The 13,764-nt window shown below is 41.3% G+C and overlaps 1 long non-coding RNA gene across 1 annotated transcript; it reads right to left on the bottom strand.

Annotated features, from left to right (window-relative positions):
- Window positions 1-218: 218 nt before the first annotated feature.
- LOC131905673 (uncharacterized) lies at window positions 219-13,366 on the bottom strand. The gene is made up of 3 exons (XR_009378010.1): window positions 13,256-13,366; window positions 10,912-10,985; window positions 219-441 (listed from the first exon to the last, which is right to left on the bottom strand). It is a non-coding gene; the product is annotated as an uncharacterized LOC131905673 (long non-coding RNA).
- Window positions 13,367-13,764: the final 398 nt, after the last annotated feature.

Below are 13,764 nucleotides of genomic sequence, written 5' to 3'. Positions count from 1 at the left end.
GGTCTACTCTGATAACCGGTCTAGAAAATAACCTAGCTGTCATCATAGAGCCTTTGTCCAGTAACAGATGGAGGCAGATACAGAGATCCACTGCCAGGCATCAGGATGAGCTCCGGGAATCCAATTGATGCCTCTCCATTCTTAATCTGTTGTTTACCACAGATACTAAAACGTATACTGAGAAGCGGCTTTCAGATTTCTGTTTGCAAAGGGCTCTGTCTAACAAGGTTTCTGTGGCACAGGAAAAGTGGGATACATTCTCTTTCACAAAGTCAAAATTACTTGGTTTAAACACCTTTAAAGACAAAAGATTACTTAGTACTTATTCATCATTGAAAATGTCCTTGTGTCTTAATGGTGATGCTCAGTGGCAATTTCTCCTTTGTTTTTAATTCTACTTGATCTATAGTGGCTCTCTATCTTCAGGCAGCTTTTTCAAGCCTGTGAAACCAAAATTGTCAGATTCAACAGCAGTGTATATAGCTGACAAGTAAATGTAACAAGCAGTCAGGTCAGAAATGCCTTTGTTCTCCACGCCTGGTGGCTACTCGTATAACTAATTCTTCCAGTGTGGCATTGGAACTAAATAGGCATAATAGCCTTGTATGTTTATTTGCTAATAGGCACCTGGCTTAGACAGCAAGGATGGCATTTGGAACTTTGCAGTTCCATCTTTAACTGCAAAGGTGCCCAACTGCCCATTTAGTAAATGCTTACTGAAAGAGAATTGACTTGACTCATTCAACCTGTGTGAGAACTTCTCACACAGTTCCCTCCTACCATGAGTCACATTCAGCCAAGTGGCACCCAGCACAAGGCTCCTCACTCTGTGTGAGTGGGTGGCAGCTCTTATTGCTGAGGGGTGGGGTAGTAGAGCATGGATCTATTTGGTCTGTAAGTGACATGGCCACTCAACTGGACTTTCCCTCTTCTTTGCAAGGAATGAAAAGCTCAAACAGGTCTCGTTGTCTACAAGTCTTTGTTTAAAGATAGTAAGTGTACGGGCTACTTAGGAAGACTGTCTTTAACGTAATTATGTGCTCTGGGAATTATGGAGGTGAAACATTTTCATCTTAGCATAAACAGAAGCCGAGGCACTCTTCAGAATAACTATGATTACTACATCATTCCCTTTCATACATTTCAGACATTGCGGTTAAGACCATTTTATTAAATAATTTTCTTGCAAATTCATACATTGGAAAAACATCAAAACAAATGTATGCAAATCTTACAATGGGAGGGAAAATATTATTAAACTCATTTGCCATGAGAATGCCATGTAAGAAGTATTTTTGTATGAGCTTTGTTCATGTAACTTCAGGCATGAACTTCCTCTGCTCAACTCTACAGAGAGTAGAAGCTACCTCCAAGGGTCATTGTAAGAATTAAATGTGCTAATACATGTGTTCTAGCACCAGGCATGACACATGACGATCAGTAACTTTGCCCAATTAATGTCATTCTTATTATTGCACACTTGAAATAGAAGATATGGAACACTTTAGTGGCAGGAAAGGACGCAACAATCTCCATCATTTCTTTTCACCATTAAGCTGCAACTTCCCTTCAATTCATCTCCATCATGGCTTTCTGAGAGAACAGCAGGATATAAATAAGTTCAATCATTCTTCATCTCAACCCTCACAACAATCTTAGAAAATCTATCCGATCTCCCACATATCTACATCTAGACTGCACACTACACGCACAGCGCACACTCGCACTGACTGTCAATTTTTACGAGATCCTTTAAAAATCCCAGAAAGCATCCTCAGATGAGGCTCATTCTTTAACCTGACTTATATTTTATTGCAAACAGAAGTATAAGCAGTATGGAATGTCGCTTAAAAGCTTGAGCCTTGAAGGCAGACTACTTGGTTTCAAGTTCCAGCTCTATTTTGTTCAATTATTCATTCTTCCTCCACGTCTTATTGCCTGTGAAGGAGGCTTTATGGGAAAGCCATGTGAGTTCATTGACGGGCAGCACAGAAGCACTTAGTCCAGCACCTGGCACCTTGAAATTACTCATTGAGCTTTAGCTATCATTCTTTGCCTTAGGTGTCCTTTTTGTCTCTAGGAGTTCTGTTTGAGTCTTTACGGGTCTTTCTTCGCCGTGCTCACACGCTCCGCTACATCTCTGAACATGTGAAGAATATCATAGTTGTCCACAGTCTTTGTTAATTCTGTCTTCTCTGTCGCTTCCTGTTCTCTTTCTACTAGCCGATATTCTCTTACCTCTGAGTCACATTGTATTGTCCTTTGGCGTACTTGGTGGTATGGGTTAGATGTAGTTTGAAGTATTCCCCAATTCAGTTGAGTTGCTAGAAGCTTGATTCTCCTTTGGAGACAGTTTCAGAGGCGGGACCAAATGGAAGCTATGTAAGGCATTTGGAGTCTTGCCCTCAGAATGGAGCAATATGATTCTTGCAAGACCCCAGTTAGTTCTAATAAAATGAACAAAAATGCTCTGCCCATCAGCAGCTTGTACCCCTGCCTGTGATTTGTCCAGAGCAGGACTGAGGTCATTGCCATGTTGAAATATAACAAAAGAGCCATCACCAGAAACTAGGCCAATGGGACTTCTTGTTCATGGATATTCAGCTTCAAAACTATGACTTAAATAAAATACACACCTCCAAACATTTAGACATAGCAACAGAAGCAGACTAATAGACACATTCTATTTTTTTACATTAGAAACTTGGTAATTAGTTGCTGGGTATTGTGAATTTCCTTTTATTGGTGTTGGATTCTTATTTGCCACACATTGGAGTTACCTGGAATACACTTGGACACTCTGAAGCTTGCTTTTCGACAATGTATGGGTGCATTCAGAGGGGCTTTGTGCTGTAGCTAACTTAGTCTGTCTTTGTTGCGGATTTGCCTAAAGTCTCTTGTGCTGAGTTTTTCCACTGTGGCTGGTAGGAATTCGGGATGTTTCCTCCCATTTGTCTCACTAATTCTTTCCGGTGGTCCTTTCCCACAAACACCCGTCATTTACTCTCATGTGTATGGAAATCAGTTCTCAGCTAAGAAACTCATGGGAGCCCCCTCCAATCTCCAACTTTCTAGATACCCACTTCTTCATAATAGTGCCCTTTAAACACAGGTAACAGTTAACAACATACCTGATACAGAAATAAATGGGAAGGGGTTAGATATTTATTTAGATTACATTCAGCATTTATGAAGAACATCACTCTATCTTGTCTCATGCCTTTTCTCTTTCCTCTTCTCTCTCACTTCCCATCTTTTCCTTGCTTCCTGTCTCTGCCTATCTCTTGGTGTGTCTCTGTCTCTCTGTCTCTCTCTGTCTGTCTCTCTCTCTGTCTCTCGGTGTGTCTCTGTCTCTCTTTGTCTCTTCCCCACCTCCTCTCTTTCTCTGCCAGTAAAGCTTTCTTTCCAAAAGTCTGTCCATCAAATTCTAAGTGTCTTGGCCTCCATGAACAGCAATTCTGTCTGTCTCAGCTGGACCACAATGCTAGGCTGCTCCTCTACACACCCAGCCCTGAGACTCTGCAGTCATTAAGCTGCTGTAATCACAGGATTCACTTTCTTTCCTTCCCTTCTCTCAGGAAATGACAGCCGTCTAGCTGCTCAAGGTGGGAGAGCAGACCCAGTCTTTGCTGCTCCGTCCTTGTCAGAAGGTGAAGCCTTCAGCTATTATTTCCAAAAGCCAGTTTTAGGCACAAAATATTACACATCTGCAGTCGAATTTAAAGGAATAACAAATGTAATATATCACAGAACATACAGGCTCACGTGTAGTTACAGAATGTTATTAAATACATTCACCACTCTAGACATGCGCTATGTTAGCTTTTTCTTTTTGTTTTTCCCTTCTGAAAACATTTAGCTTTTGGATTCTTGGCACTGGGCCAATTTTGTGTAACAGCCATGAATTTGGAAGCTTTTATATAATTTAAAATCCTAGATAAGATACAATTATGTCTTTTGTGAATGACTTAGTCAATTAAAAGTTTTCCTAAAAGAAGAAAATCTGATTTTTGTTGTTGTTATTGTTTTACTCTGAATATTAATACCATACAATTCCCTGAACGTGGAAAGTTACGAGTTCTCTTTTGTGGTGACATTGCATGGATAATTTCATATGCGTATGAAGCTGACTCAGAGAAAGCTGGTCCAAGCAAGGTTTAATTTTTTGTACATCTACATGTTTATATGAAGTGTGATCACATTGTTCAATACTTAATGAGCTTGTAGGGGGCATGTGTCTGTGAAAGACACAGAAAACCCACGTACACATGAATAGTGAGTGTGAAATACACCAAACATTTTGCTTAAATAAATACAGTAATTTTTTTCTTCAGACAGAGAAATGGAAATCCATGATTGGGAAACCAAGGAACTAAGGGTTATCAAAAATTACTCTTGGAATTTAATCACTACATTTTGAGGCATATATATGTAGTGCAAGGTGGGAAGACATTTTGCTTGCATAGGAGTTGTTCAAATGAGAAATATTTCCTAGATCCACAAATTATGGGGTATGTGTGTGTGTGTGTGTGTGTGTGTGTGTGTGTGTATAAAATTATTCCTAAATCTTACATTTCCCCACTGAGACATTTATTGTTCCTGCAAAAAACCATATTATTTCCTATTCCTAAATCTGTCTTCTATTAAACTAAAGAAGTCTATAAATCAATAATAAGCTTTTAGATATCAACCTCTCCATAATTATGCCCTCCAAATCCAGGTAATTGTTTGCATGTTTTATATAAAAATAAATATGGGGAGACATATGTTCTGTTTGATTGGAATCAGGGTCTAAAGGTTTCAGTTAGTTTTCAACATTTGTGAAATTTGGTTTTATCTCTTTTATATTACATTTAAATTAATTTATTCCACCCAGAGAAGCAAATAGATCAGATAATTCTGGTCAGCTCTGCAGAGAAACAAACAAACAAACAAACAAAGCTGTCCGTTATGACTTAATGTGGATTTTTATCATAGTGTGGCTTCCATTAAATACAACAGTAAACTTGTCAGCTAAGGAAATGTTTAATTCAGGTCTGTGTATCTCTCTGATGCTTCTTCTGTATGTCCCAACAGGAAGTGGCTAAATGGCCACTCCAGACTGACCTTAGATTAAGAGACAGCGGCATCTCGAAGCCGTTCTATTTATGGAATGAAAGGACAGCAACCAGAGAGGCCTGCGGCTGTTCTCCTCGATGCCTAGACTGTGTGCCAGCCATCTGTGTTCATTTAGATAGCGCGTGTGTGTGTATGTGTGTGTGTGTGTGTGTGTGTGTGTGTGTGTGTGTGTGTGTGGAGGTGGAAAGGGCGGTGAGGGACAGAGCTCAGGTTGCAGGTCTCAGTGTAGGTTTTGATACAGAATGAAACCTTCTGCCTGGTGCCTCCCTAACAAGCCCTCTCATCTGCTGGTCCCTCCAGAGAAGTAATTTCACCAATACCAGCTGCGAGGGGAATGTTTTGTGTTCTCTTTATTCAAAGTGAAAGATGTTAAACAGAAATTTTCAGAAGCACTTTTGTTTGGAAAATGGGAAAGGAAGATCACGGAAACTGGAAAACATCCATGAAATTAGCCCGAAATCAGGGCCAATCCTGATCATTTCCTGACAAGCTGTCTGTCAGTGAAGCCACAACAATAGTTTATTCAGGGCGTCCATGTGCTGACAGTGCTGTGGCCCTGCTAATTAAATATTGGTACAACGGCTGGCATTCTTATGTTTTAATTTTTATAAGGGCAGTAGTGGCCGCATGGTGCTTCAGTAGCAGGAATTCACAAATACTCGTCGGTATGACTCTTAAATGCATGATACTCGCTGGAATTAAAAGACTCTAGCTCTAAATCCAAGTCCTGAATGTGGGAATCAACTGACAGTGAAAACGAAAAGAACAGGGTATAGGATGCACTTGCTCACACTGGTGTCAACCTTGGGATGTGTTTGTTGAAACGCTACCTAACACCATGTGTATGAATAGGAGATGGAAGTGAGCTTATTTGGCTGCATACTTTAATGTATTTATTATTTAACAAACAATTAATTTATTACTTAAATAGAATAATTTATGTTTAATAAGTATTAATATACATATTTCTAAATATATATTATAACTCTAATTAATATTAGCTGCCTCTAGTTAATATACATAGTTATAAAATTTCACAATATCTCTGTGACCTCCAACGACATAACAGTATTTCTCCAATAAATCTCTCCTCTCCTCCCTTCCCCTCTCTTCTCCCCTCCCCTCCCCTCCCCTCCCTACAGTTCCCATTCCTGTAGCTTCCATTGATCTGACCTTCCTTGTCTTTAAACACACATCCATCAATGCTGCAGTTCTAACCCCCACATCCTAACCAGTTGCCAGCCGTGCCTGATCCTGGAGCTCAATTTCTGCATGTCCCAACTGCCTACAGCAGAGTGATTTGCATTCCCAACCTCCTGTCAAATTATCCATTTATGAAACTATTAAAAGGTGTGAAACTGTCCTTCCTAAACTCTGCTCAAGGGGCCATTTTCTGTTGATTAACCTGACTAAAAACGCTTTCCTAAAGCTTACTCTGAAAAGAGCTCCCAAACTAAGCGAGAGCAAGAGCGCATCCTGCATCGTGGAGTGCTGCGTTTCGATGCAGACATCTACTGGACCCTCAGAAGCGCAGGCGCATTTGCAGAATGCTTCACATATTTTGAGAATTACCTAAGATGAGAAACAGACACACCTGGGTAGCATTTCACCTTAAAAATTCACTGGCCCGAGTTCGCTCACCACCGTGTAAAAGATGCATAAGGAACTGTTTTAAATGGCTGTGCGCTTGCTGTTCTGGTAGTTGACAAAACACCATGAGTGCTTTCTTCCTTGGTGTAAAGCGGTTTCTTCCTAAGGGCTCTGATAAAATTCTTTTTCCACATTTTGAAATTTGTAGACTCAAGTTACTCTGTCTTTTTTCATGAATCACCCCCTCTGGTAACTTCCCAGAGTTATAGGAGTCTTAGAAACTGCAGAAGAGCCCCCCAAACCCCCCCCCTCCTCAAGAACTGAGTATGTGGATGGAGGAAGCAAAACTAATACACGAAGACCATCTACTGTTGTGGAGCATGATGGGAAATGGTTTTTCCTGGGAACTAGGTGAGTGAACACCAACGGCAGAGATCTTCTTGGGAAAGGTTGGAATCTCTGGAAATAAAGAAAAATGCAAGAAATAAACATAAAATAATGGTGCCTCTGTGTGAGAGAATCAAGGAGGCTACTACCTTTGAAGGCAGGCAAGAGCCCTGAACTAAAGACACTGTGTATGCTTGAAAGTTACTCAATAGAACTGGTATTTTACAGAGGAAAATTTTCAGCCTTTAAGAAGAATGAAGATATGTTGTGTGAAGAAAAATGGATGCAACTAGAGGTAATCAGATTCAGTGAATATGTCTCAGAAAGACAAGTTTGCTCTCCTTTGTGACTCCTAGATTTTAAACAGATACATAAAATCACACACAGGTACACACGCATGTGCACATGCACACATACACATAGACATGGACACAGAAGTAAAATGTCTATGGCAACAGACAGGACTAGCAGGAATTGAGAGGGACAAGAAGCAGGAAGGTAAACAGGCCGAGCTGTGCTCATCTTACAATATACACTCATATGAAAACTCTAGAAGTATTTTTTTAGTTAGTGGTTTAGGGAAATTGTTCCGACAATAATGTTGGAAAGTTGTTGGGGGGACAATCTCGAAGAATGAACTACATCCAAGAGCTCTTGAGGTGATCTGCTGTGACCGGAGCCACACAGAGCTCATGAGAGAGCTAAGAGAGGAGCCGGAACTCTGAGGAAAAAAACAATGGTCTATGGCAGACTAGATGTGGGAATGGAGCGGCAACCAGGCCAAGGTGGTGTGGTGATCTCAGACTTAGGAGCCTGAGAGATGGGTGACGGCACGGGAGGAATGGGGGCATTAGATGCATGGGTTGGAAACACGCTTTTTAAAGGGAGGGTGGAGGGAAGAGTAAACAGAATTCACTGAAATTGCCAAAGAACAATTGTCTGGTCAACAAAATCTGTTTTTGATCTCCCCTGTGTGCTTTGCTAAGGAACACAAAGAAGGAACGTGTGTAAATGTATCAGCGAACTCACTTAAAAACCAAACATTCTGGGACAGGGAGATGGATCTGCAAGTACAAACAGTTGCTGCCCAAGCCTGGTGAGTTAAATTTAATCCCTGGAACCCGTATGAAAGTGGATGAAAAGAATCTACCCCACCAAAGTTGTTCTATGATCTCTATATCCATGCCATGGCACAAGTGCACACACACACACACACACACACACACACACACACACACACACACACAAGTCTAAAAATTTCAGTGAAACTGTAATGATCCACAGTGTATACTTCTGGATATATAACTCCAAAGAATTGAAAGTAGGGACCTGAACAGATGTCTGTGTTCATGTTCATAGCAGCCAAAAGGTAGAAACCCAAATGTCCATCAATATATTAATGAATGAACAAAATGTGGTTCTATGTATAATGAAATACAGTTAGTAGGTTACATTTAGGGACCTATGTATACGCATGCAGGAACAATTAGTGGAAAGGGGCCATGAATTTGGAGAGAACACGGAGGAGTATGTAGGAGGGTTTGGAGGGAGGAAGGGAAGGAGGAAATGTAATTGTATTATAATATCAAAATAAAAAAACTGTTCATGCTCAAAAACAAATGATGCTCTGACACTTCATACAACCAGGATAAGTCTTGAGGACATTAAACTTAGTTAAACAGTAGGCTGGGCTATAACTCAGCCATGGAGGGCGTATCTAGCATGTTTAAGGTCTGGATTTAATTCCCAGCACCACAAACTAAATAAGCCAGACACACAATGACAAATGTCGTATGGTTTCTCTTATACATGGTACTTACAGTAGTCAGAGTCGTAAAGATACATACAACAGTAGTACCAAGGGAAACTGGCAGATGCTATGCAAAAGATAGAGAGTTTGAGTGTGTAAGGACACACAATCTGGAGACAGAACCCTGTGGCTGCACACGAGTGGGAATATGCTTACTGATCTACATGTTTAAAATAGTTAGGATAGTGAGTTTTATGTGATGTATGTTACCAATCATTTAAAGTATTTTGCCCTGGGTATTAGCTTTGTGGTAGAGCTCTTGCCTGTAGTTTGCGATGCCGTGCACCCAATCTGGAGCGCTGGGCAAGACTGAGTATCAAAGGAAAACAGTGTATAAAACTGGGAGCCATTCAAAGAAATGTTTCAAACAGACGAATGAAATCTCTATGCCTGGGTCATCTTAGACTCGGCCTCTTGCTAGCTCATCTGTAACCAGGGGCAATAATGAGCATTAAAAGAACTAACATTGAATTCCTTGTCATCTACTAATTCTCCATAAACGCGAGTTTCCTCTCAGTTAAGAAATCACTCTCTAAACTTTTTCCCTCCACCGACTTAGACCTCAGGTATCTGTGCACCTCACTCATGCTGAACAGAGATCTTCAGAGAAGAGCAGGGAACCAAGGAAGGCAGGGCAGTCAGGAAGCACCTCTTTCCAGATGCAGACTGAGAAAAGGAAAGCAGCGGCCAGCACAAGGCTACCTTTGACTGATAGCTCTGCCTGGGCCTCCTGTTGTAACCCCAGCACTTCTGGGTTTGACTAGATTGGGTTTGACTTTTCCCATAATGTGTCTTTATAGCTGGAAGTGTGAAACCTAAGGCAGGACTTCTGGCTTCGAAGCTAAGTGTGTCTATTCAGAGATGAGCAGCTGAAGGCTCGGGAGATAACTCGGTCTGCAAAGTACTTGTCTGTAGCAGGGATCTTAAAAGTTCTTATTAATAAGAACAAACCTGGAGCCAGGTATTGGGGTGAATGCTGGAAGATCAGAGAAGCAGAACAAGCCAAAGCTTCCTCACCTTGCCAGTTCCTCAGCTGATCCCGTTTCCTCAGACTGGAAGCTTCCGTGTCCTCATCCAAATGGATCTCAGCTCAACTGTGTTGCTCAAAAGCCTAAAAGCTTAACCAGGCCTAGTTCCTGGTCATTACGCCTTATATACCTTTCTGGTTTCTGTCATTACTTCCTGGGATTAAAGGCTCATGTTACCATGCCTGGCTGCTTCCAGTGTGGCCTTGAACTCACAGAGATCCAGGCAGATCTCTGCCTCTGGAATGCTAGGATTAAAGGTGTGTGCTACCACTGCCTAACCTCTATGTTTAATATTGTGGCTGTTCTGTTCTCTGACCCCAGATAAGTTTATTAGGGTGCACAATATTTTGGGGAACACAATACCACCACATTTCCCATTTTTTTGTCTAAAATTTAAAAAAGCTTATAACTAATACAAGAAAAACTATATCCAATAAGTATATATAATATATACAGTCAAAAATTACATTAATGATGTCTAGTCCATTAACATTTGACAGATTCAGGCGAAAAACTCCATTTATATTAACAATGTCCAGTCCAGTAACATCTGATAAATTCAGACAAAAAATTTTCATTACTTATCCTATGTAAAACAAGTAGTTCCTTTTTAAAAGTTGATTAAATAATCTCCCTTTTTATCTTATCATATTCATATTCTCTCTTTTTTCTTTTCATAATAGATTCAATAATCTACCTTTTGTCATTTTATATCTTCCTCTTTTTCTTTTTAGAGTAGATTCAATGATCTACCCATTTATCCTATTATTTCTTCATCTTTTTTCTCAGAGTAGATTCAATGATCTACCTCATATCTACACTCTTTCATCTTTTTCTTTTTTTTTAACAAAAACTCTGAATCTAATCTCCTTATTCAGCTTTTTTCCTGACCATTAACCATTAACAACTTGTAACCAACCATCATAAACAATGATAATATCCATAACTCATTAAACAACCAAAAAACACTAATCCCACCTCTTGGGAATGTGGGCATCGTGTTCTTAAAATTACTTCCTGCTTTCTGGGGGTGAAGACATCTTTAGGAAATCCTGAAAAGAAAAATTTTGGGTTAACTGTCAAGTCCTGTATCATTTGTCCAGTCTCTGCATAATGGGAAAGTGCAGGGCTTGTCTCAAGTCCTTGCTTGAGTAGTCTATGAATCTGGATCATCTCAGCTAGCCATCTCGAAATTGTCCTGAGTAGTTTGTAGTCCAAAGTCCATCTTTCTGTGGTGTTAATCAGCTTAATGGCTTTATCATAGTCCATATGGAATCGTCATTGTGGGATCCTGTCATCTTTTTGAAGATTTCAAAGTCTCTGTTAGGCGTGGTCATGGTTCCCTGTAGAATTTTTTTTGGTGTGTGTGTGTGTGTGTGTGTGTGTGTGTGTGTGTGTGTGTGTGTGCGCCTCCTCTGTGGTTTGGAGCAATCACAGTCTGATAAATGTCTGTCTCTCAGAACCATGAACTTCCCTAGAAGAGAAAATCTTCACAGCAATTTTTCCCCATTTGTCTTACCAAACTTTTCCAAACTGACCTTTGCCAATGCTTTCCTGTAACACAATGGTCCTGACAATTCTTCTCTGAACAAGCAGCAGTAAACATTTCATCCCAGGTAGCAGCATCACTACAGTCACCAACACGATGAGAAGGAGCCAGCAACTCGAAGCAGCAGCTGCTGCCTCCATGGTCCCACCACCGTTTGTGGTTCGGCCCAGGCAGAAGCTTCTCCTTAGCAAGCCTCCTAGGCCAGCCTCAAACTCGGGATCCTCCTGCCTCTGCCTCCTTCAGTAAATCCTACCAGCATGCACCACCACAACAGGCTGAGGGTAGCTCGGGTCCGAGCAGGGCCCTGCAAGGCCACAGGCAAGTAGCTTTTTTTGCAAATTTGTACCACGAACTTTGGGCACCAGATGTAGCAGAGATCTTAAAAGTTCTTATTAATAAGAACAAACCTGGGGCCAGGTATTGGGGTGAATGCTGGAAGATCAGAGAAGCAGAACAAGCCACAGCTTCCTCACCTTGTCAGTTCCTCAGCTGATTCCGTTTCCTCAGACTGGAAGCTTCTGTGTCCTCATCCAAATGGATCTCAGCTCAACTGTGTTGCTCAAAAGCCTAAAAGCTTAACCTGCTCTAGTTCCTGGTTTCCATGCTTTATATACCTTTCTGGTTTCTGTCATCACTTCCTGGGATTAAAGGATCATGTTGCCATGCCTGGCTGCTTCCAGTGTGGCCTTGAACTCACAGAGATCCAGGCAGATCTCTGCCTCTGGAATGCTGGGATTAAAGGCAGTGTGTGCCACCATTTTCTGGCCTCTATATCTAGTGGCTATTCTGTTCTCTGACCCCAGATAAGTTTATTAGGGTGCACAATATTTTGGGGAACACAATACCACCACACTTGTCTGGCTAGCCTGAGGACCCACCCAAGTTTGTCCCCAGACCTACAGAAGAAGGCCAGGCATAGTGGGCACATGCTTGTAATCCCAGTGCTGGGGAGGCAGAGACAAGAGGACCCCTCGGACTTGCTGGCCAGCTAGTATAGCCTACTTGGAGAGTTCTGGCCAGTGAGAGACCCCATCGCCAAAAAAAAAAAAGAGGTAGACAATGCCTGAAGAACACCTAAGATTGTCCTCCTCTCTGCTCCACAATCGTAGGCACATAGCCAACACGCACGCGTGCATATACACACGTACACACGTACATACAGAGAGAGAGAGAGAGAGAGAGAGAGAGAGAGAGAGAGAGAGAGAGAGAGAAATAGGCAGACAATTTCAGTCTCTTCATTAGCGGAGCAGACACTTGAAGGAGGGCTGAGGAACTGCCAGGGTGAAAAGCAGACACTGACACCAGTTTCAATAGAGGACTAGAAATTAGTCCAATTGTTGAGCGTGTAATTAGAGAGATCTCAAGACCATCCTGAGTGCTGCCAAAGCACTTAGCATTTTGCTAACTAATGATAATTCCTGATTTATGTAAGAAAGAATTCCCTACCCTAATGTTTATCAAAACCAGAACTGCACTAATGGAAAAGTTCTTCCAAAAACGGTCTAAGTGAGTGACCAGATCTCAGCTTTATTGTTTTGGTTTTCTTAAAAAGAACACTGCAAAACGGGGCACACAAAATCAGATATTACTGATTACACCAATAATTTATATGTCGACACAATTAAAAACTGCAAGGGAATTCCAAGGTCATTTACAGTGGAGATAAGACCAGAATCCAGGGCTCCTAATTCCCAGGTGAGTATACATATCACGACATAAAGTTCTACTACAGGGGTCACGGATCAGCCACAGAACCCCACTAATAACACTCACCTCAATACCCAATATAAGCATATCAGAGCCAGAGTAAACCCATTGGACAATTCTGGCCGTGAGCCTGAGAAGCCAGCTTGTCCAAAATGAACCTCGGTTACTTGGTAAATTCTGACTGACTTGCAATCTAGGTCACAGGGCCCATCTATGACCAGGTTCTGCTTGGCCCTGTTGTCCACTTGTGAGTGCCCCCTCAGCCCTGGACCTCAGGAATAAAAGCCTCTCCAAGCGCAAGTCTAGACAGAGAGCAGGCATCCTGCCTCCTGCTTTGCATCACAGGCACTTAAAGAGACACCTCTGTGGTCCTCATTCACAGAAAACAGTCGTTTGTACTCCACTACATTCAAAACCCTAGGGAGGTACTTTCGTAATTTAGCATTTTTGTTTCAGTGAAAATATTATTTCTAGTTCATAATGGGAAGTTCAAAAACATTGTTTCTTATCATTGAAAGCTTTCTGTAGCATATAATCTGGACTCTTTATAGGTGTGTTCCCTATAAAAAGCCCCG

The sequence above is a fragment of the Peromyscus eremicus genome, chromosome 3 (genome assembly GCF_949786415.1).
Source record: "Peromyscus eremicus chromosome 3, PerEre_H2_v1, whole genome shotgun sequence".
Taxonomy (NCBI): Eukaryota; Metazoa; Chordata; class Mammalia; order Rodentia; family Cricetidae; genus Peromyscus; species Peromyscus eremicus.
Note: the sequence above shows the minus strand (reverse complement) of the source record. Positions and strands in the feature narration are given on the sequence as shown.